The following is a 24,579-nucleotide window of genomic DNA, read 5'->3' as shown; positions in this document are numbered from 1 at the left end:
ATGCCATAGCCAACTTTCATCAATATGTGCAATCAAGCATGTCTTTTCATTGTTATTCAAATGAAAGATATTACCTCTAGTTTGATTACTGGTTGCAATTTCCAAACTAGTTTAGTTCATAATTTTGTATTTCCCATTCTTGAACTGTAACTAAAATCCTTTTTCAACTAATTGACCAACACTCAAAATATTATGCTTTAAACCTTCAACATAGTAAACATTGTCAGTATTATGCTTACCATCAAGAGATATAGTACCTTTTCCTTTGATCAAACAAGCTTTATCATCTCCAAATCTTACTAGACCTCCATTATATTCCTGAAAAGTCAAGAATTTACTTCTATCACCAGTCATATGATGTGAACATCCTAAATCAATGATACATTCATCCTTAACTTCAATTTTTTCTACCAGGGCCTTCTCTACTGGTTGAACAGTAGGTGTCAGTTGGTCTTCTGTTATAGCAACAAAGACCCATCCATTGTTTGTCAGATCCTCATCAGAATCATCAGTGATTCCTTCATCAGCAAGATAACAAGACTTGTCTTTATTCTTCTTAAATCTGTATCTATGATATTTAGGGTTAGGCTTGTATGTTCTTCTAGCTTCTTCTTTCAATTTTGCATGTCTATCAGGGCATCTTGAAGCCATATGTCCAATCTTATTATAGTTAAAACATTTAAAGGGTGCTTTATCTTCATACTTACTTCCAACAGGACCTTTAGGCATTTTCCTTGCAAATAGTGCTTCAAGCTCTTCAAGTTCTTCATTTTCTCTACTGCTTTCTTCAAGTTCTCTTGCATAAAAGGCTTTCCAATTAGACTTGTCAAATTATGATGTAGATGATGTTGATGCCTTAAAATCTAAATTTGTCTTTATAGTAGCAATAGGACCAAATTCCTCAATCTCAAAAGCTGAAAGTTTTCCAATTAATGTATCTCTAGTTACTGATGTATTAGGCATTGTTCTTAACTTATTTATAGCAGTAACCTTCATTTTTTATGCCTGTGGAAATCCCCTTAAAATTTATGAAACAATTTCATCTTCACTTAAGGTTCCTCCACAACATTTAATACCCAAAAAAATTTCATTTACTCTTTCCATAAAAGCATAAATTCTTTCATCTTCTTCCATTTTCAGATTTTCATACCTGACCCGGAACCTTTCAAGTTTTGCAATTTTGACTGTGGAATCTCCTTCATTCAATGTTTCCAGATGGTCCCAAATAGCTTTAGCAGTAGATCTATCTGATAATCCCATGATTTGCTGATATGATAATGCGCTCAAAAGTGCTTCTCTTTCTTTCCAATCATTTTCTTCATCTTTTCCTAAGGTTGTTGGATTAGGCTGACTGGGAGTAGGAGCAGTATAGCCATTCTTTGTAACTTCCCAGATGTCCTTTCCAATGCAATTCAGATGTGTCTCCATCCTGATCTTCCATATGCCATAGTTGGTTCCATAAGGTTTAGGACTATCCTTCTTGAAATAGTTAGAAGACATTGGATCTCCTCAAGCTGTTAAACTTTTGCAAAAAGAGGACTAGGCTCTGATACCAATTGTTAGGTCTCAGAGACAACTGAGGGGGGGGGGGGCTAAATCAGTTGTTGAATAAATTAAAACCAAAACAACTTAACCAAACATAATCCTTAATACCGGTAAACCAAACTTAATTCCAGTAGACAGTTTATCAGTTAATTGTAGTACAAGTAAAGATTAATGCATGAAACAGAAAGACAATAACATCCACAACACATAACACTAGTATTTGTACATGGAAACCCTATAAGGGGAAAAACCATGGTGGGAAACCTTACCCAGAATCAGATGATACTACTACAAATAGTATGTGTATACAATAGGGGGTTTTCACATGTAGAAATGCCAAGTGCCTAGAGCTCACTGCTCAAACACAAATAGGAGTCACACTGACTACAATTGGATGGTTAAATCCAATAATGATGTACTGCTCAAAATAGCATCTTCATATGCTAGATTTAGTACCGGTTTAGTTCTGATATGTCTTCACAAAACCTTCCTTCTACCTTCAAATGATGTATGCATGTATAGCTCTACTTATTCTTACATATACCTTATTCCATTCACAATCCTTACTTTCTTTTTCTTTGATCAAATAAGTTCTTACATATATACTGAAGCCTAGGACCAAAATGTATAGGTTGGCTTTACAAATGATATTAATAAAACAATTTAAAAGTAAAACAATAACCAATGCAATATCCGATTCAACATGTTGGTTTAATGAATTTACAACACTAATAAATCATCTCCATAGCCTATCATGTTGATCTGGAATAGATAATCCTATTGGTGCTTATCTTGGACCTATTTGCTGGTAACAACATATATGCAAACACGAATATACCAATGAACAAATTTCCAAGACAATGTGTCCAAATGATGTCTTCGACATAACCAAGTGTTTTCCATGTCATTCCAAGTGCCGGTGAACAATATATCCTATTGGTGAACAAGATACTAGTGACTATGTATAAGTCACTTGCTTGCCGGTGAACATTGCCAGAGTTGATAAGTGTTGACATCAATGACAAAACCATATCAACATATCCAAAATACCAACACCAAATACCTAGAGGACAATTCTGCAAGTAGGAGAACATAATGCCATAGCAAGGCTACCAAGAAGCACATCCACAAGTTCCAAACTTGTACCAACAATTCCTTATGTCCCCCAAGGCATACTAGCCAACAAAACTCCCCTTATGACCCCCATTGCATAAACAAAGCACTATGCAGGAAGGGTCCCATAATCCCTTGTGTATCCCTCTCTTCCAAAGAGAGCCTCTACACTCTTAGGATGTCAAACAACCCTTCACCCCAAGGCCACTTTACCCTCCCAAGGGTGAGTTTGGCCTTGAAAACTCTCAAAACAATAACATAAAATCTCAATAACACAAACACATAGGGAAGTGTTTGTGGTGAAAATGGAAACAACAATATTGAAAGACTAAATGAATTCAACCACAAAACCCTAGCCTAACAACAACAAAGATCCACCATAACATATGAAGATTACCTAAGACAATGCAAATCAAATGAAATCACAAAGATTATATCATCACATGTCCAATAGGGTTTGGATCTCCATTGATCTTGCTTGATATATTTGCTCTCAGATTTTATGTGTGCACAAGAGCTCAACAAAGAATGGAAATGTGGTTGCAAGTAGGCTTGATCGCATATGAAAGTTTGAATGCTAGGAGGATTCAAAGATCGATTAGTTGAATAGTTGATTAGGGTTGATAATGAAGGAAGCATCTCCTTATATAGAAGACACTATAAGAAATGGAGGGATAAGATTGAGAGGTGTAAAAGATAAATGGTCGGCTAGGATTAGAGGGTAGGTAGAGGAAATAAGAAAATAATGAGAGGGTAGGTAGTGTAGGAATTAAGAGATGAATGACATGTGTCATGGGTAGAAATAGTTAATGAATTAATTAAATAAATAAAGATTTATTTAATTAACAGAAGAAGTGGGATCAATTAAATAAATAAGATATTTATTTAATTTAGGAAAAAGATTATTTAAATAAATAAAAGTATTTATTTAAATGAGAAATAAGGCTAGAAGAGGATAAATGAATTAATTAAATAAATAAAGATATTTATTTAATTAGATAGGACAATTTTAGGTGTCTACATTTTGCCCCTCTTTGAGACAATGCAGCTTGTTGTGTTGTTTCAAAGAAGATAAGATGAATTGATACAAAGTTGCCCCAAGATGGGAATGATATGCCCCCCTCAAGAGATTGGATGAAAATATCTGAAAAGATCGCAGACAATTGCTCAATAAGAAAGAAAGGCTAAAAAGGATAGACAAGATAGGATAGAGTGATAGAGTCACGGGATAAAGAAGACTGACTAGGGCTAGGGTAGTCTATAGAATAAACTATGAGGTGAAAAATCCTCATTGTCATCCACACATCCAAGAGATCAGAGTGCAGAGAGAGCAGAGAGCAGTCAGAAGTCAGCAACAATGACTTTGGTGCATAGATTTGATCGTGTTCGCCGATATCAGAGGCCAGCAGATGCCGCAGAGCCGATAAGTACCACAAAACCTCCTTGTACTTTGTCACATTAAATCTCATCATAAATGCATGCTAGGTAGAGCAATAAATGTGCTTTTAGGTATGTCTATAAAAATGTCAAGGAGGGGGGGGAATGTTAAGGAGCGTCTGTGTTGGTGCCAAGCGCGTCTGGGTAGGCTAGGCACATCTATGAAATGCAGGCATGTTTGTGTCATGAATGGGCATTTATGTCTTCAAGTTTTAATCGATAGTTATGTGATGAACATATGCTATCAATTGTATAAGCTGCTGAGAGGATACACTCAAACAGGTCCTCTAGGGAAGACTAGGATAGCAGATAGGGCTAGGACTGACAATTCTGTGATAGAACATACGTTGCCAATCAGGAAATTACTCAAGAGGATACACTCAAGCAGAGACCCTAGAATAGGATAAAGCGAGGCACTTTGTGATGAATAGGGAGTACCATAAAAATTGCCAATTCTGTGATCAAACATACGTTGCCAACTGGATTAGGCTGAAATTGACAATTCTATGATAGAACATACTTTGTCAATTGGATAAGCTACTGAGAGGATACACTCAAGCAAGTGCCCTAAAAGATAGGATCAAAGAAGCACTTTGAAATGAATAGTGAAGGCTACTAGGATAGAAAGAAGCCCTTTGTGATGAACAGGGAGTGCCAATTTGACTAACACAGTTGATTTTCTTGATTGTGGGAGGACCTACCAATGTTGGAGTCATGGGAGAGATTCCCTTCGACTCAGAGTTTGCGACTAGAGTTGACACTTGAGGATAGAGCAGCAGTTGAGGCTATGGGCTTGTGATATATTCTACATGTGCTTGAGTTTCAGGCAAACATGGGATTGTTGACTACATTAGTTGAGAGATGGCACTCAGAGACTTGTGTGTTTCATTTGCCGATGGGTGAGATGAAAGTCACCTTGGAGGATGTATATAGGATATTGAGGATACCGATCGATGGGGAGTTAGTTCCTTATGATTGAGATGGAGATAGGGATGCACTGAGATGAGTGTTTCAGGATCCAGGACTGGAGATGAGGGTAGGACATGTGCAACCACAATAACAGCCACAGGGACAAGGTGAGGGGAGAGAGGAGGAGGATGAGCTACTATCCTTGAGGGAGATCTTCCAAGGATAGGTAGATGAGATCCAAGATCTGGAGAGGGAGACAACTAGACTCAGGAGATAGCTAAGGGACACTAAGCAGGAGAGGGACCAGGCTATTCAATGCTATACAAAGGATGAGACAACACTGAGGGCAGGGAGGTAGGTAGTAGAGGACACAGGGGCAGGATATGCCTATGTTCCACCGGTAGGGGAGGAGATAGGCTACTGGAGAGACCTATACTATGGAGCGGTGCTACCAGAGCAGTGGGCTAGGAGCTTTCATAGACCATCGTGGACTGCAATGACCACTAGAGGGAGAGACAAGAGACACTCATCTAGCGGTGGGGTCATGGGTCCTCTACCACCATTAGATAGAGGGGACAGGAGAGATGATCCTGAGGCGGGTCCTTCTAGGGATCAAACTCCATCGATCCAATTGGCTTTGAGGGAGGAAGTTCATCATAGCCTTAGAGGACTCCCTATGTATCAGTTTTGTACCATTTTGCATGGTGATGTAGACAGCTTCAGGTGATTTTGTAGCAATATGTGTTTTGACATCATTGTATCATGACACTTATGATTTTTGATATATATATGAGATGATTCATCTTTGTGGTAGCTATATGCATGTGTACCTATGTAATTCTTCTATATGTTTTATGATGTATGTTTCTATGTGGTGCTTATGATATGGATGCAAATATGTACATGAGGAAATGCAATATTTTTGTTCTTTTATGTTTTTAATATGTTATGCAAATGTGAATGTAAATGTATGAAATGCATATGAGTATGATAATGCAAATAACTATTTACATGATGAAAATGTAAAATGTGCTAACATGTGTTGTGTGCAGGATGTGATGCAATTGTGATATCTATATGTATGTATGAAATGCTAACATGTGGTAATGCAGGTGCAACTACATGAAATGCAAATGTTTTTGGTGTGTCATTATACTCAGTCATGTGATAGCAGGCTACACGGACTCAAGAAGGATGATGGAGGTCAATCAAGAAAGGGGGATGAAAGATAGAAGATATGAAAGTGAAAGAGCTTCTTGTGCATTATCATCATTGAGCTTTATTATGGCAAATAGGTTATGAAAATAGAGACATATGTTCGACTCGGAAAGTCATTGTACCCATTTGCATGGAGATCAGACAGTTGCAAACAAAGAATGCCCCAGTTCATACTAGACTCACAGTGTCCTCATATCCTTGGACAAGTCATAACATTACTAAGAGACAATCCACAAACAACAAAGAAAAATAGGTGACGATACCCCATCCTTGCCTTTCTAGTCAAAGACATCCTGGAGATAGAATCTCTAGTCAGAGACATCCTGGAAAAGCTAAAAGACATGTCACCAAAAGATAAAATCAAAATAAAACCAAGACTTGACACCAACATCCATTGTAGTCCTCAAGTATAGTGTCTCTTGTCACTTGTATAAGTCTTATTTGATTGTGGTCACAATGTTTACTTTCACAAAAGGATAGATAGCACTGAACCATAATGTTGTCTGAGTCTATTGAAAGATTTGATTTGTTGAAGTCTATTGTTGTTGATGTGTCTCATTTGAAATTGACTGAATCTATGAAACTGATACTTTATTGCAAATAAGATGAAACTTTATTGTGGATTTGTGATGCAAGTGCTACTTTATTGTGGATTGTGCGTGGATAGATAGAAGAAAACTAGAAGAAACTGTACTCCTTAGAACATGTGATGCTTTGAGTTTCACACCCATCACTAGATGTAGGATTTGCCTTAGCCACATATAGGAGATGATTTATTATGGATAGAAAGGGGTGAAAAGGAAGGATTATTATGAATGGTTAAACAATCTTAGGTAGATCAATAAAAAGCCATGATGGGAATGGGTAGGTTTATTATGGATGGATAGGTAGTGAGTGTGTGCAAAAGTGAAGGGATGAAAGTGAATCTTGAAGGAGGGAGGAGCAATGTCTCTACACATGGCGTCGGTGGCCTGGTTTTCACTATGGTACTTGCCCAGGGCACCACCAAAGTGGTTTTCACCATTGGATGAATTTATTTCTCTTTACTTTTTAGATTTTTCAATTTTTTTGTGTCACAAGGTGTCTATTTACCAGGTTTTCACCAAGTAACAATTTTTTTATTTTTATGATTTTTTTTGTCTTTTTTATTTTTTTATATTTTTGAATTAGGATATTCTAAAGAGCTATGTGTAAAAACTACGAAGGTGCATGTTGTTGAAAGGATCCTCCAAAGGTTCATCATTTGGAGTTGAGAGCTGATATGCACCAGATCCATATGCCACTATGATGATGTAATGACCAAGCCAATTTGGTTTGAACTTGCCCTTCTTCTCTCTGTCTTGCTAATTTTTAGGATGTTTTTTGAGAATTAAGTCACCCACCTCGAATGTGCGAGGCTTGACCTTATGATTGTAGTTGTGTCATTCCTTGACTGAATGATATGTAGCTCGAGTGACTATCTTCCTTGATAAAGGAACTGAGATATAATTACTAGTGTGTGGACTAAATAGGCCCGTATGCGTGTCACCTAAAGAAGTTTGGGCATCCTTGATAACAAATTCCTTTGAGGAAGCTCCATTAAAGGTCCATGATGTATCACTAGAAGGGAAAGGATGTGCAAAACAAGTGGATAAGTTGTAAAGGCTTATGATTGTGACAAGAAGTGAAAGTATCATGACATGATGGAGACTTAGGATCAACAAGTATGCTTTTTGACTTAAAATTGTATAACTTTTGCCCCCAGTTATTTTGGTATTAGGGGAGATCATCTCTTGCTCTTTTTCTTTCATAGGAGTTTTATCCTTGACCTTGATTTTTGAAGAGTCCAATAGCTTTTGATTTTGATTTGGACTAAATGACTTCTCTTTATTTTGGACTTTTAGATTTTTCTTTTCAAAGCTTGATTTTTGATCCCCAATTAGTAAGGGCTTTAGTGATTCTTGTTGATCCAAGTCTAGAAGAGAAGTGGAAATGGAATGAGTGGATGAAATTGTAAAGCTATGTGAGTTATCAAGAGGATTGGCGATACGCTCAATAGATTCTTCGCTGGAACCACTCTTAGGACTATTGATATCAAGAGCTGCTTGCACCACTAGAGGAGATTTGCATTCAGACTTAGTAGCCACAACACTAGGTGGTTCACACCCAATTCCTTGGGATTGAAAATTGTTTGTAGATTGTTCTCGTTGACTAAATACCTTAGGAGATAATGGGAGTTGATCAACATGAAAGATGTACTCACCACATCCCAGGTCTTTAATCTTGAACTTTTCTTTGATATCCGGTTGTTTTGATGTAGAATCTTTCAAGGATTCTGGATCAACATATGTTGAAGATGGAACAACTTCTTGATTGACTGGGATTGTTATTTTTGATCTAGGTCACAAATTGTTGCAATATATGAATGGATTTGGGTCAGCTTTGATGATAACTTCAACTCCATTGAGTGGGAACTTGATACATCGATGATATGTAGATGGGACTGCGCTCATCTCATGAATCCATGGACATCCTAGCAATATGTTGTATGTGAGATCTAGGTCTAGGACTTGACAAACCACATCCTTTGTAATTGGCCCAACTCTGAGAGGTAAAGTGACTGTTCCCTTGGATGAGTACTCTTCGTCATCATATGCTTTGATGGTAATTTTGTTTGTAGCATTCACATCTTTGTCTAAATATCCTAATTGTATTATTATGTTCAAAGTACATATATTGAGACCAACTCCTCCATCTATCAGGACTCATTTTATTCGGTGTTTGTGTAGGAAGGCTTCAATATGTAAAGGTGCATTGTGTGGTTGACTCACGGAGGTGTCTTCAGCTTCTATGAATGTAAGGGAGTGTGGAATGGAAAGGTATCCCACCATGGCTTGAAACTTGTACATGTTTAGATCAGTGGGGATAGTAGTGTCTCTCAAAGTTTTGTTAAGAATGACTTTATGTGCAAGGGATATATGTAAGAGCTCAAGGATGGAGATAAGCACGGGTGTCTTCCCTAACTGTTCTACAAGGTCATACTCAGGTTTGGTTGAAAAGGAAGAGGAAGCAGTGTTTTTAGCTAGATCACCTTGGAAAGTGAATTTACCTCAACAAGTTGTGAGATTACATTCAGAGGTAGGTTCAGAAGAAGATCCAATGCCTTTTAGGATAACCTTGGGTCTTTGGGTAGAATTTTTAGGCATTTTGTCCTTTATAATAATAGTAAAGACGTAATTGTCCATCAAAATGTGATTAAGATTTGAATCATAGTTATAGGATGCTCTGGTATAGTTGGTTTTCTCATCTGTGGCTTTAGATTTTCCCTTGTCATTCTTTGGGAATGCTTCATTAAACATCTCATGTTCTTGATTGGATGAATTCCCTTTAATCTCAATATCATCTCTATGAATAAGATCTTATATGATGTTCTTCAGTCGATAACAATTTCCTATTTTATGTCCCTTGCTCTTGTGATATTCGTAGTATTCATCATCATTCCACCAATTTGGTTTGACCTTTGGCTCATATGGAGGCAAATCTAGAATTGTGATTATCTTGTTTGCTACTAGCTTCTTGAAAGCTGACTCAAGTGGTTCTCCCAATGGGGTGTACTTCCTTCATGATTTTGAAGTTGTTTGAGTATTCACTTGATTGTTTGTAGAGTGTGATCCGAAAAAATGATTTTGGGTTGCACTGTATTAGCATCAACAACACCATCATTTACTGTGTTCTTGTTCCAAAATCCTGGCTTGTCTTTTCCTTTAAAGCCCTCTTTGTTTTCTTTGAGTATTTTGATGATGCCTTGCTCAATTAGGACCTTCTCTGTTGCTAAGCCTTTTTCAATGACATCCTTGAAGGTGGACAAACAAGCTTTTCTCAGGTCATAACTAATATCTTTGTTAACATTCTAGGTGAACATCTCTACCATTTGTTTTTGTGAAATTTCACAAGAGCATCTGCTGGCTAGATTTCTCCATCTTTGTAAAAATGATGAAAAATATTCTCCATCCTTTTGTTTGGCGTTGCACAGAGTGGTGACTGATATGTCTGTCTCTATGTTGTATGAGAAATGTTGGATAAATCCCTCTGCTAAGTCACCCCATGACTTAATTCCAAGTGGGAGTTGGGAGAACCATTCCATAGCTTGATCACCTAAGCTCTATGGGAATAATCTCATCAAATATCTCTCTTCTACTGCTACCTCAATGCAAGCTATGAAAAACTATCTTATATGTGCCTTAGGATCTCCCTTTCCTCTGTACTTATCAAACTTAGGTGTCACAAAGTGTGTAGGAAATGGAGGCATTGGAATGATTTTGTCAAATGGATAGGGACATATGTCTCTCATTGTGTAAGTTGGCTTCGATGTATTTATGTCCTCCATTTTCTTTTGTAAGTCCTTACTTTGCTACTCCAAATTGTTCTTAGGTGGAGACTGACTTCTTGGACCATATCCCATGCCTGAGGCACCGGGTGGAAGAGGAGCATGTTGCATATATGGATGGTGTTGATCATACACATGTTCATATGGAGGAGGTCTATAATGATGTTGCATATATGGACCACTTGGTATAGAGTCATGATGAGGAATGGAATATTTGTTTTGTCCATATATACCATACTCTACAAGCATGTCATGAGTTTGTTCTAGTGTGTTGCCCCCAAATTTGACGTGGGGTTTCCTTGTGTCCACAATTTGAACATGCCTTTGGATATCCAATTGCTTTGGTGGTTGGTCTTTAGCATTGGCATGTGATTGAGTATATTTTTCTGCATAAGACTTCCATAATGGTTTGTGAAGGTAGTATCATATGCTTGACAATGTGTATGGGGGACCTTAGGTTTTTGAAACAAAGATGATGGTGATTCAGACACAAAATGTGGTCCTCTATTGCCTCCACTACTAGGCCTCCTTTGATTCATGTTGAGTTGAGGTTCTTGCAAAGGTCGATTTTCCATTATTTGAGACATGCCAAAATCATGAGGGATCTTGGCTCCACTTTGTGCCATCACTTGTAAGAAATATTGTCCATCTCTTCTCATTATTTCCTCAACCAATAGATTAAAATGGGGATCCATAATGGAGTCTTCTACTTTTGCTGAATGTACAGAAAAGTTGTCCATATTGTCATTGTGTGTATCATTGTTGTTTGTAGTGTCCATGTTATCAACATTTGGAATGTTTCTATAAGCGTCCATGTCTGGTAATGTGGTATGATCAAAATTGAAAAAGACATCATTGTCATACTCATAGGCACTCATGTTTGCGGACTCTTGAGCCTCTTTAGCTTCTCTCCTAGATTTTTGGAAATGGGTTTCAAGCATGAACTAGGTCTTGACCAAGATGTGGGAGACTAGATGAAGATGGAAAAGAGTATGGAAGACCAAGAGTTGGATGGAATGTAAATGAATCTGAAGTGTACTTGCAATGTCCAAAGTGTAAGACCAAGTATGTATGTAGCAGAGTAGGTGTGGCTTCCAAAGAGATGATAGTTTCTCTTGATGAGGTAAGTTGACCTTGACTCTAAGTAAGACCAAATGAGACCCAAAGGTGATAGACCTTGATGAGTGACCACTTAGCAAAATGTTGTTGTATGTAGTGTGTTGACAAAGCAAGATGAGGACAAGAAAATGACCTTTTAACTCAATTTTAGACAAATGTGAATGTAATGCAAGGTGTAAAGAAATGATGGACTTTGTGAGACCCAAAGACAGGTTGAATTCTAGATGAAAACCCGAAGAGATAACCTAGGAAGCTCAATAAGTCTGAAACATACTGCTCTTGTTTGTTGGATTGTAAATTTTTCCAATTTGTAAAGTTGTTTGTTGTGACCAAATCTGAATTTGTTTGACTATTTTTCATGACAAGAGGACACAATGTTGATGAAGACTCAATGTTTGTAAGTGTTTAGACTCAAAATGACTTCAAATAAAGTGTGTTGTTTGATGTAGAAATGTTTTTCATACACTTGAAGACATAAAAGACACAATGTTTTGATATTTGATCTTGAATGTTTGAATGTTTAAAATAAGACAAGCACAATTCTTATGGTTGGCCAGGACAATAGTTGTTGATCCCACATGGGGTTTCCCCCCAGGCTATGCTATTCAAAGCGGATACTTAAATGCTTGATCCCACTAGCTCCACCCTCAGCACTCACTTCTTCAAGGTAGCCAAGCATCAGTCCCCATGAAAACTCCCCATGGCAAACTTTGTATCTCTACTAAGAACCATATGTGTGTGGGCCGCTCCAGAGGTCCGACCTCCTGCCCCAACAACTAGAAGGATTTTGGCTTTCTAAAACAAAAAGGTGCTAGTAAGGGCATCCGCTCGTGTGGCCATACATGTGGCACTTTCAGCTCTGTAAATATAGAAGGCTCCCAATCGAGAGGGTTTATGCCCTACAACTGAACAAATAAATTTGATCAAACGGGTTTATGGGGAGACATAGTGTCGGTATGAACTAATCAACACACATTACCCATGGCTTTTACCATGGATACAGTTATTTATAGTGGTTTGGAAGAGGTGGGTTTTCCTCGCTACCACTTGGGTCATTCTCTCCTCACTAGTAGTCCTAATGACCACACGGGGAGACAGACCCTCTAAAGATTAAACAAAAAGAGCCTATTGCTCAAGACACAAAAGACACTAGTTCAATTTTAGTGCACCAATTGAAGTGTTTGATAATCTATAAAAATAGGGCACACAATAAAGATCAAAAGAAAACCCTTGCCAAAATTTTCCAACAAAGATTTTTTAGTAGTTTTGCAATAATACCCCTCCTGCAAGCACACAAGTTAGGTAAATTTTAGATCCAAAACACTTTGTGAAATAGGGGCCTTGAACAATGTGTTTTTTGACAAATTCAAAGATCTGATTTTCCATGAGTTGTTTTGCATCATAAAAAAAAAAACCTGTAAAATTTCAAGACATTCTCAGAAATGTAAGAAAATCCAAAAAGATTGCTAATTTGCTTCAAAAATTATTTTTTTATGAAAAATCATAAACAATTCATAGAAAATGCAAAATTGACCCAAAAAATCTGAAATTTTTACTGGATAGCCTTCCAAACCTGTATAAAAAAATTCCTACAAAATTTCAAAGCGGTTTTTGAGATATGAGCAAAATAATGCAAAACCCTAATTTTCAAAGATCTGATTTTTTAGGAATGATTTTGTATCAAATTTAAAATCACAAAGAACAAATCCTATGTATAATTCTGAGATCTTTCCAAAAATATAACAAAATTTGAAAAATTCGCTAATTTTGTCTCAAAATTAATTTTTTATGAAAATGCATGAAAACATCATAGAAAATTCAAATATTCTCCAAAAAATCTAAATTTTTTACGGAGAACCTTTGATAATGTTCTTGACCTGTAAAAATAATTTTATGCCAAACTTCAAAGTATTTTGTGAGATCTAATCAAAATAATGAAAAACCCTAATTTTTAAAGATCCAATTTTTAAGGAAATATTTTGTATCAAAATTAAAATCACAAAGAAAAAATCCTATGTATAATTTGGAGATATTTCAAAAAATGTAAGAAAATCCAAAAAATTCTCTCATTTTCTCTCAACATTAATTTCTTATGAAAATTTATAAAAAATTCATAGAAAATTAAAATATGCTCCAATAGATCTAAATTTTGGTTTGAGAGCTTTTGATACTATCTTCAACCTGCCAAAAATATTTGGTGCAAAATTACTAAGCCATTTGTGAGATCGGATCAAATCTCTCCATGATCTTGATTTTGTGTCCAAAACCCTAGCTACACAAGGTTATTCTCCAAATTGTTTTATAAAACAGCAATATAGGGTTAGAAAATCCTGCAAAAAACATAGATCTAATAAAAATCCATGTCCCATGAGGCATGCCAAAATTTTTGTGGTGAAAATGGAAACAACAATATTGAAAGACTAAATGAATTCAACCACAAAACCCTAGTCTAACAACAACAAAGATCCACCATAACATATGAAGATTACCTAAGACAATGCAAATCAAATGAAATCACAAAGATTATACCATCACATGTCCAATAGGGTTTGGATCTCCATTCTTCCTATCTCCATTGATCTTGCTTGATATATTTGCTCTCAGATTTTATGTGTGCACAAGAGCTCAACAAAGAACGAAAATGTGGTTGCAAGTAGGCTTGATCGCATATGAAAGTTTGAATGCTAGGAGGCTTCAAAGATCGATTAGTTGAATAGTTGATTAGGTTTGATAATGAAGGAAGCATCTCCTTATATAGAAGACACTATAAGAAATGGAGGGATAAGATTGAGAGGTGTAAGAGATAAATGGTCGGCTAGGATTAGAGGGTAGGTAGAGGAAATAAGAAAATAATGAGAGGGTAGGTAGTGTAGGAATTAAGAGATGAATGACATGTGTCATGGGTAGAAAAGGCTGATGAATTAAATAAATAAATAAATAAATATTTATTTAACAGAAGAAGTGGGATCAATTAAATAAATAAGATATTTATTTAATTTAGGAAAAAGATTATTTAAATAAATAAAAGTATTTATTTAAATAAGAAATAAGGATAGAAGAGGATAAATGAATTAATTAAATAAATAAAGATATTTATTTAATTAGATAGGACAATTTTAGGTGTCTACACGAAGAACTCAACATCTTCCTAAACATACTAAGAAATCAACAATGGAAAAACAACTACAACAAACAATCTTTTCAAATACAAAGCAACCTTAGACATACATGAGATAGTAAACCAACCAACCTTAAATCTACCAAAAGGATGAAAAGAAGATGTAGGAGAGTTGCCTAATCCACTAACTTTTTCCTCAAAAGATTTAGCCAAAACCCCCAAATCCAAAATTCAATCTCAAGAAAATCTATGTTTCCAAAAATGGAGAGTGGGTGATCAAAATTCTCCCTCCCAAACCATTCCCTAAGAAGACACTCCTCACTCTTTCCAATCCTCTTGGGAAGGGTGAGGGATATTCATAGGTTGGTCTTCCCAACACCTTACAAGCCCTCTAGCCAAGGCACCTCAAAAAGGTAAAAGGAATGGGGAAGAGCAATGTCACTCATGAGGAGGGTTGTCTAACCTAGGTAGGATTCTCAAAAATTGAAATTTGGCCAACATGGAAAACTCAACTTTTGAGGTGACTAGACAGTCCCTAGGGAGTGGACACATGGCTAAATTTGGTCTTCATCCATAGGTACATCATATGTCCCACTAAAAATGCCGCTAACTTGACCCTAGGAGTTAGTTTAACCCTCTAGAAACTCACCCAAAGTTTACCTATGGGTCAACCCTAAGTTGACCTTTCTAATGGCTCCTTATCTAAGACTTTATTGGGACCATACTAGGATAATTGAAAAATGCATTGGTAAATCAAATTCCTTCCAAGGGATATGTCATTGCCAACTCACTTTACAACACATGTGTCAAGTGATACCACAAAAAATACACATCACTAAAATACACATGGCAATGTCCCTTTTTTTGGAATTAATAAATTAAACAATTTTCAAATTAAACACACATCCAAGCATAAAAATTTACAAATTAAAACACATTTACAAATGAGGTGTTGTCTCTCCAAATAGACAACCCTTGGCTTCACAAACACACATAGGTCTAGGCTTGATTCTCCGAATAGTTTCCATGGTCACAAGGAATAATTTGTCCTGCACATCTCACTTTGCACATTAGTAATTCCAAAAATCACATATAATATTTTCATATGAAAAGAATACAATTCAGACATTGCATACAATTTCAACTATAATAATCAAGTTTCCAATTATCTAATAACATCCACATAAAATAATCTCCTAAATGGCATCATCATAATCACCATGGAATTAAATCATTTATAGAGCATGCATCCATAATTTCTAGCATCAAAACAAAGTACTGCAAATCAAAGTAAATGACATAATCATATCAATGTTATCCAAACACTGGATCATATAAAATCTATGTCCATAATGCATCAAAATATAGTATCAATAGTAAGTCCAACATGAAAATATCTGAAATGCTATGATGGCTCGGGGTAGGGCCTCACACTTATGTAGAGTAGGCCAATAATTACCCGTGTTAAGTATCTTGATGACTGTTCTTTTGGATGTAAAATGACCACCACAAGGTTCATCATGGCATGCATGGAGGATGTCAAATGTTTCATCTTCTCTAATGCATCTTCTCATAACATTATCTGGTCCAGTATAGAATAAACGTCCATTTACCCATGTGTATGGAAATCTCTTTTCAATCAAAATTCTTTTGTCCTTTGGGGAAAAGGAGGTAGGTACCTTACCCATAACTAAGTAATTGTCTATATTTGCATACCATGGTATATGCACTATGATTTCAAACAAATGCTCATCCAGAAAAGAGTCATCTATTATAGGCTCATGAAGTTGGTGTGTAAGTCTGGATAAGAAATCAACAACAACATTTGTCTTTCTTGATTTGTCAATGATGGTGATATCAAATTTTTGCATCAAGAGAAGCCATCTTGCCAGCCTTCCTGAAATAATTGGTTTGTTCATAAGGTATCTCATTATTTTATGATCAGTATAAAAAAAGACTTAGTATCATACAATATAGTGTCTGAACTTATTGAGAGCATATATGACTGCTAACATCTCCTTTTCTGTGACAATATAATTGAGTTCAACTCCTTGTAAATTTTTGCTAATAAAATAGATTGCATTTTCTAAGGCTCTTTTTTGAGAAAGAACTGTTCCCTCTACTTGGTCAGAGGCATCTATATATATATAGAAAGGTAGGTTCCATTTGGGGCCTTGTAGGACTGGTGCCTGTGTGAGAATTGTTTTGAGCTCTTGAAATTCTTTGTCATACAATGGTGTCCATTGAAAGTCAACATATTTTAACAAAAGACCATACAAAGGGCTTGCAATGGTACTAAATTTTTTGATAAATCTCGTATGCTAACCAACATGCCCCAATAAACTACGTACATATTTTTTCTTGGTAGGGACTGGAAGAGTTTGAATTACCTCAATTTTAGCAGGGTCCACTTGAATTCTTTTGGTTGAAATGTAATGTCCCAGGACAACTCCATCTTGCATCATAAGAAAAAATTTCTCACTATTGAGGGACAAATTATGATCTTGGTACCTTTGTAGCACCTTGTATAGATTATCAAGTGCTTCTTGAAACTCATCACCATATGTGGTGAAATAATCCATATAGATTTCCATACAATTGTGTGAGATATCTACAAAAATACTTAGAACTGCTCTTTGAAATGTTGTTGGACCATTACATAACCCAAATGGAAGGACAAAGTGAGCATAAGTTCCCGGGGGACAAGTGAAAGTTGTCTTGTCCTGGTCCTCTGGTTTTATTTGTATATGATTATAACCACTAAACCCATTGAGAAATGAGTAATATTTCTTACCTTCCAGAGAGTCAAGTACCTAATCAATGAAAGGTAGTGGAAAGTGATCTTTTTTGGTAGCTTTGTTCAATTCTATATAATCTACACACACTCTCCATTTACCATTCTTTTTAGGAACAATTACCAATGGTGAAACCCATTGACTGTCTGAGATGGGGTAGATGAATCCGACATCCAATAGCTTTTATAATTATGTCTTCACAATTTCTCTAAGAGTTGGATTAACTCTTCTCTGAGGCTGTTTGATTGGCTTAGTGTTCTCTTGAATGTAAATGATGTGAGTACATAGCTTAGGATCTAAGCTCACCATATCAGTATAATCCCATGTAAAGGTAGATTGTTTTTCTTTTAGCAATTCTCTTAATGACTACTCCTATTATGTTGAGAGTTGATTGTTAATAATGAGTTGCTTTCCAATTGCCACTTCAATTTGTTTAGTCATTTCTTTCATTGAGGCCTCATTCACATTAGGTATCTTGACTTCTTGAGGTAACAAAGTGTGAAGAAATGTTGGAGTAAGAAAATCAGATGTTTGTAATAGCTGTTTTGAAGAGCATTCAAAATTACCAACGATATCTTTTGTTAGAGATTCTTGTGTACATGTATTATTCAACACTTGTATCAACAAACGATCTTCATCATAGAGATGGAGAAGAGGACCTCTATCAATCATCATAAGTTTTACCACATATTTAACATCTCATTTAGATTCATCTCCCAAATTAGGCCAGACAAAGTTCTCTTATTCTTCTTGAGGTTGAGCAGGTGGAAAGAGTGTCAATTTTTTTATACTATTTCCATTTGAAATAGTCATGTTCCCAGATCTTTAACCGATATAATAATCTAAAATAACCAACCAAGGCCTTACCAAAATAACTCTATAGCCTCCCAAAATAGTCTTAAGTGATAGAATCATAAAATCAACAGGATACTCTCAAGATTCAAGAGTTACTACTGTACCTAGGAAATCAGAAATCATCACAAGCAATATAAAAACTAATCTAGCTCAATCACAAAATCAAATTGCAATGATCTATCCTAAACACACTCAATAGAGACATGAAAATTGAAACATTCAAAAATATTATGCAAACCAGATGTAGATCTAAATGCTTCTTTCATGCGGCTCCATTGTCCTTCTTTCTTCTCCAAATAGTTTTGTTGTGGATCTCACCTTCAAGTGCATAAACCTAATTGTGAAAGAAAGATTGACATTGACACAAGAGTACTCGAAGCGTGATTTGAAAAAGTGATTAGAAATTCGATAATCTGATTAGGGGATTCAAAAATGCGATCAATTGGGGATCTGATTGAAGAAATTCATCCAATTTATAGAGAAATTGGAGAAAAAGATCAAATTAGCATGATAATGATTCGAATGGAAATTCAAATCAAGAATAGCAAAATTATGACATGTGTATGACAAATTGCTATGCAAGGATTTATGACAATTTATGACAATTTATGAGAAATTGCTATGCAAGGATTGATTGACATGAATTTGAAATAGAAATAGACATTTAGGAATTTAGGAGAAATTAGAAAATTAGGTTAGAAATGATGACTTGGAAATTAGGAAATTGATGCAAATTAGGTAAATTAATTAATAATTTCTCATTCATTAATTAATTTACAAAAATAGGAGGAATTAATTAGCCAATTAAATAAACATTTAATTGTGACAAGAAGACTTAGGATAAATAAATAAATTATTTAACCTAAAGGGAGAAATGACAAACAAGGTTAAATGATTAAATCATGAAACCCTAGAAGATGAATTAGAAATGCAAAGACGACAATTAGGTCTTGATGCAAGATTGATTTGATGTCGATTCGATCATGATTTTGAATTGATAAATGATTTTATTGATAAATAATTGAAATTGGTTGACAAATTGACCAATATTGATAAAGAGACCAAATTGATATGCGCCAATTGACATGATTGAAGAGGACAAGGATTGATGACAAATCAATCACAAAATTGATGAGATTGACAAGTTGATAAGAGATTGACAAGATTGACCAAAATCATGACTGAAAATTGTTATCGACAAGACCTAATTCGAAAGCAAGACAAATGAAGAGTGCAGAAGAAGGACTCGATGCTCGCAAATGATAAAGACCAAGTGTGTAACATAGGAGAAATGTTAATGCGACGCAAAAACATAAGATGAGGCAATGCGCAAATGTTAAAGTATGATCCCGCAAGCATTGAGCATTTTTAGGTGTCTACATTTTGCCCCTCTTTGAGACAATGCGATTTTAAGCATTGTTTCAAAGAACAGTAATGAAAATGCCCCAGACAATGACAATGACATATGCATGCCCCCTCGAGGAATTGGCTGGAAACATCCAGAAAAGAGGCCAATTGATCGATAAGAATGATAAGAGACAATAGGATCGAACGGACTGCCAAGACTGACAGAAGAAATGTTAGTAAGAAGAAATTAGACAGAGGATAGTTAGAGACGAAGAAAAACTTGCTTTCAGTAATGCACGTTGTAGGTGAGAACCTTTATTTAATGTAGCAAAATGGATGCGTAGCATCATGGCATGGAAGGCCAGAGCTGAAATGCAACCCTTTTTGCAAAAGATAGACACGTTGCAGACAAACAGCAATCACAACAAAAAAGAAAGAGATCATGAACCATCTCGGTCACTCTAAATCACTCAGTGACATCATCGAGCAACATAGGAACATGACCGAAGCCAAAGATAAATCAATAAAAAGATAAGATGCACAAATTCCAACAAATCAAACAAACATCTTGATCTTCATTGTCAAAAGTTGAAAGTGCTGATAGGACGATCATGTTGTCTGATTTCAGGGAATGCAGTACCCCGTCTAAGACAGGACACAGTCTGGTTTTGAGTATACCACACCCTGTATAAGACCCATGATAGTGTGCCAAGGACAAATGAATTTGAGGTTGATTGATATGACAATTCAGATCAGTTTGAATGTCTGGGTTGATTGAAAAGTTCATCTGTTTACGCATGATTTCATTAAAGCATAGTGTTGGATTGCGTGTCGTTGGATGTATACTCGGTGATCTATCTTATGCACCAAGAGGATATTTATTGCAAAATGCTTGTTTTTGGATTTTAATGTTTTGAAAAAAAATTTGTTCATTTTTTCAGGACTTTATTTGACTTTTTAGGGATTTTTTCAGGACATTTTTCAATATTTTTATGATTTTTTCAGGACATTTTTCAATTTTTTATGATTTTTTCAGGACATTTTTCGATTTTTTATGATTTTTTCAAGACATTTTTCGATTTTTTATGATTTTTTCAAGACATTTTTTTGATTTTTTATGATTTTTTCAGGACATTTTTTTGATTTTTTATGATTTTTTTAGGGCATTTTTCAATTTTTTATGATTTTGCCCCCAGTGTCTAGCAAGGCAAGGAATATGATAGATGAATAAATAGGCTTTCTAAAATGTTGGTGAATAGAGGGAAGACAAAGGCCTTTTTATTATGGAGACAATACAGATGCAATTTTCAAGGGCTATGGCGTGATGGGACAAGAGACTGGATATGACAATGTAAAGAAGGAACATGGCATGAGGGACATGTCAAGAGGTTTTTGAAACCATGTTTAAATTTTGCGTGCTTATGTCAGATCAAGATCAAGGAATGAAAGAGTGTATGGATAGTGATAAGATATGGATAGGATAAGCAAGACCAAGAATGGATAAAGGACATGGATTGAAGGTCGGGGTAGGATAAGGGATAATGGCAGAAAGTTACAATAAGATAGGGAATATGGATGAAAGGATGTAATAAGCAAATGGATAAAGACCAAAAGCTATGATAGACTAAAAACTGCAAACAAGATGCATGATGCTCATGACGATCCTCAGCCTTGTCAAGATCAAAGGTGGAAAGGGAAAATGGACAAGAGGGACAATAGGATATGAAGCGTAATGACAGGGGTTCGATAGGATAATGAAGGGCAATAGGATATGAAGGAGGAAACCTGCCCCTAAGTGCGGTGTGCAAGGAGTTCATAGATTACACATGATGCCTGTTTGCCAGGTTTTCATCATGGTACTTGCCCAAGGCGCCTGTTTGCCAGGTTTTCACTAGAGGACAAATTATTTTTTCTTTACTTTTTTCTTTTGTCTTTTTTTTAAAAAAAAAAAATTTTTTAACTTTTTTTTTTTTGACTTTTTCAATAGAAGATGGACACATGATAGGGGATGGAAGAAGGACTCAAGCGTCTTTTTTTTTTTTTTGGATAGTAGCCTTGAAAAAAAAAATGGACCATGACCTTTAAAAGTATGCTCAAAGACGTTGGTAGGATAAGGACATGGAAAATGAGATGAAACTAAGGCAAGGATTTATGCAAAGGATGGGATCAAAGGGATCGAATGATGGAAAATATGCATTGGATAATGGATAGGGTATCGGAAGAACTGTGCTTCAGTGGACGTAAATGAAGGCAAGATCAACATTGGCATACACCTTGAGGGGTGATGGACTGATGGAGGAAAAATGGATCTCAGATTGTGAGATTTGGATGGAGGAATAGCTTGGGATTTTGGGACATAAGGGCCCAAAATGGATGAAGAAGGTGATGGAGGAATAGCAATTTTGGATGCCAAGTTGGATGTTTCTTTAGGCTTTTGTTCTTCAAGGAGCCGCTTAGGGATCCACATGGTTTTTGATTTTTCATGCTTTTGTGGTTCCTTGGAGTGCATTGCTTGCGCAAGGGATTTAGGAACCCATATATATTTTGACTTTGCTTTATTTTTCTCAGTGGGCCTTTGTGGCCTTTTGGATATATCTTTTGCTTTATAGATCATATTGTTCTTTGCTTTGACATGTCGATTATATTGGACATGTTGATCCTTGAATACATGTGGATTTCTAGACTTATGACTTTTATACTTGGCATCCAAATTGTTTGGAGGGGGAAAGGAATGCATGGATGGATATGAATGAAGTGGACTTCTTTTAGATGGATGAAATTTACTCAAGGATGTGTGCCTTTGCTGACCTTGCATAGAGGACGAAGGGATATAAGGACCTAAGATGGATGGAAGGGATGATGGGGAAGGAATATGTTTTGATTTTGAAGGAGGGATACCAACATCTTGAGAGTGAGTTGTGTAGACATGACCCTTAAGATCTTCTTTGATATGGAGAGATTCTTGCTTATGGAGATCTACTCCTTTGCCTTTATGAATATCTTGACTTGTAGGATACTCTTTTCTTTGGGAAGAAGATGCGAATCCATTATGTGGTGGATATGATATGAGAGAAATAATGAGATCTTGAAGTGGATTGGATTGCACCAAAGTGGAAGAACCCATTATGCATGTCGAAGGTTCATGAACATCTTGCACTAACACATTAGAATCATGAAGGGGATTAGGATCATGAGGGGGACTAGAATTGTGTAGTGGACATGGTTCAATGACAGGCTCTTCAAGAGATGGAATGGGAGGAATAATGGGATCATCAAAAGGAATGAGATCTTGGAGTGTATATGGAGAATTAGGACAAGGAGATGGAGGAACAAGTGGATCTTGTGGAGGATCTGAAGGAATAATTTGATCTTGACAAGGAGGAAGATCATTGGAATCCTCTTTAAAGGTGCTTTGCTCTTGACTTTCAATGGGATCATCATAAAGGATGGAAAGGATATCTTGATTTTTCTCAGGAAGTGGAATGTCAATGGGATTTGAAAGGATATTTTTTTCATGAAATGGAAGGGGATCGTTTGGGATTGGATGGACTGGGATATCTTGATCTTGCCCGGGGAATGGAGTGTTAATAGGACTTTGGATAGGATGGACAAGAATAGGGGAATCATCATGAGTGTCTAGGAACATGGGGTCTTGGTCAACAATTGGATGGGATGATAGGATTTTGGGATCTTGATCTTGGTCTGTTTCAAGACATGTTTCTTCATGCTCTAAATTATCCTCTTGACATGGGGTTGGACTTTGGATATGCATGGAGGATTCTGGCAAGGGCTCAATGTTTTGGGATGAAGGAAATGCACTTTGAACATTTGTGCTAGATTCTAGCAAGGGCTCAATGTTTTGGGATGAAGGAAATGCACTTTGAACATTTGTGCTAGATTCTAGCAAGGGCTCAATGTTTTGGGATGAAGGAAATGCACTTTGAACATTTGTGCTAGATTCTGGCAAGGAATCAATGCTTGAACATGAGGAAGAGGGACTTCGAATGGGGTCCTCTAAAATAGGTAATGGCAATAAAGTGCATGGTGGCATTGGGCCTTGTATTTCTGAAACATGACAAGGATGTGCATCATGAATTGGATTATTTTGGCAATCAATTATGGATAGCCCTTGGGTAATTGCATCCTTGGGTGTATTGTTTGATGAGGACAATATGGAAGGTTCTTGTGAAACTTCTAGAGGTGTAGGGATAGATGCCACTAGAGAGTCAATTTGTTTGCAGGGGGATGAGGCATTACTAGACATAGTTGTATTATCTTTATCTTCCTCAAAGAACTCACTTGGTAATTTCCTTAAGAGCATTGCAATAAAGCCACCTTTCTTTCAAGGTTTTGACATGGTTGTATCTGGAATTTGAACTTGTTTGGCAAGGAGTTGGTTCTGATCTGATGTCATGTTTTGATATTGGACTTGGTTCAATTATTCTGACATGTTTGAAACTTGGGTTGGTGTGCGCTGCAACCTTTGTTTTAGAATGTTTGGTTGTGGTTGTTGACATTGATATTCCACCATTGGTTGAACCATTTGTGGACATTGTATAGTTGGTTGGACATATTGTTGAAATTGGACCATTGGTTATATTGGTTGCATATGTTGAAAAATTGGTTGAGCCATTGGTTGTATTGGTTGAAAATCAGATTGATAGTAAACACCTTCTTGTTCTTGTTGTGGAGGCACATAATGTTGAAATTGATGTTGTCTCTTTTCTTGAAATTGTTTCATCATCTCTATTTGGGAG

The sequence above is a fragment of the Cryptomeria japonica genome, chromosome 10 (genome assembly GCF_030272615.1).
Source record: "Cryptomeria japonica chromosome 10, Sugi_1.0, whole genome shotgun sequence".
In the NCBI taxonomy this organism is placed as follows: domain Eukaryota; kingdom Viridiplantae; phylum Streptophyta; class Pinopsida; order Cupressales; family Cupressaceae; genus Cryptomeria; species Cryptomeria japonica.
This window is presented reverse-complemented; position numbering follows the sequence as displayed.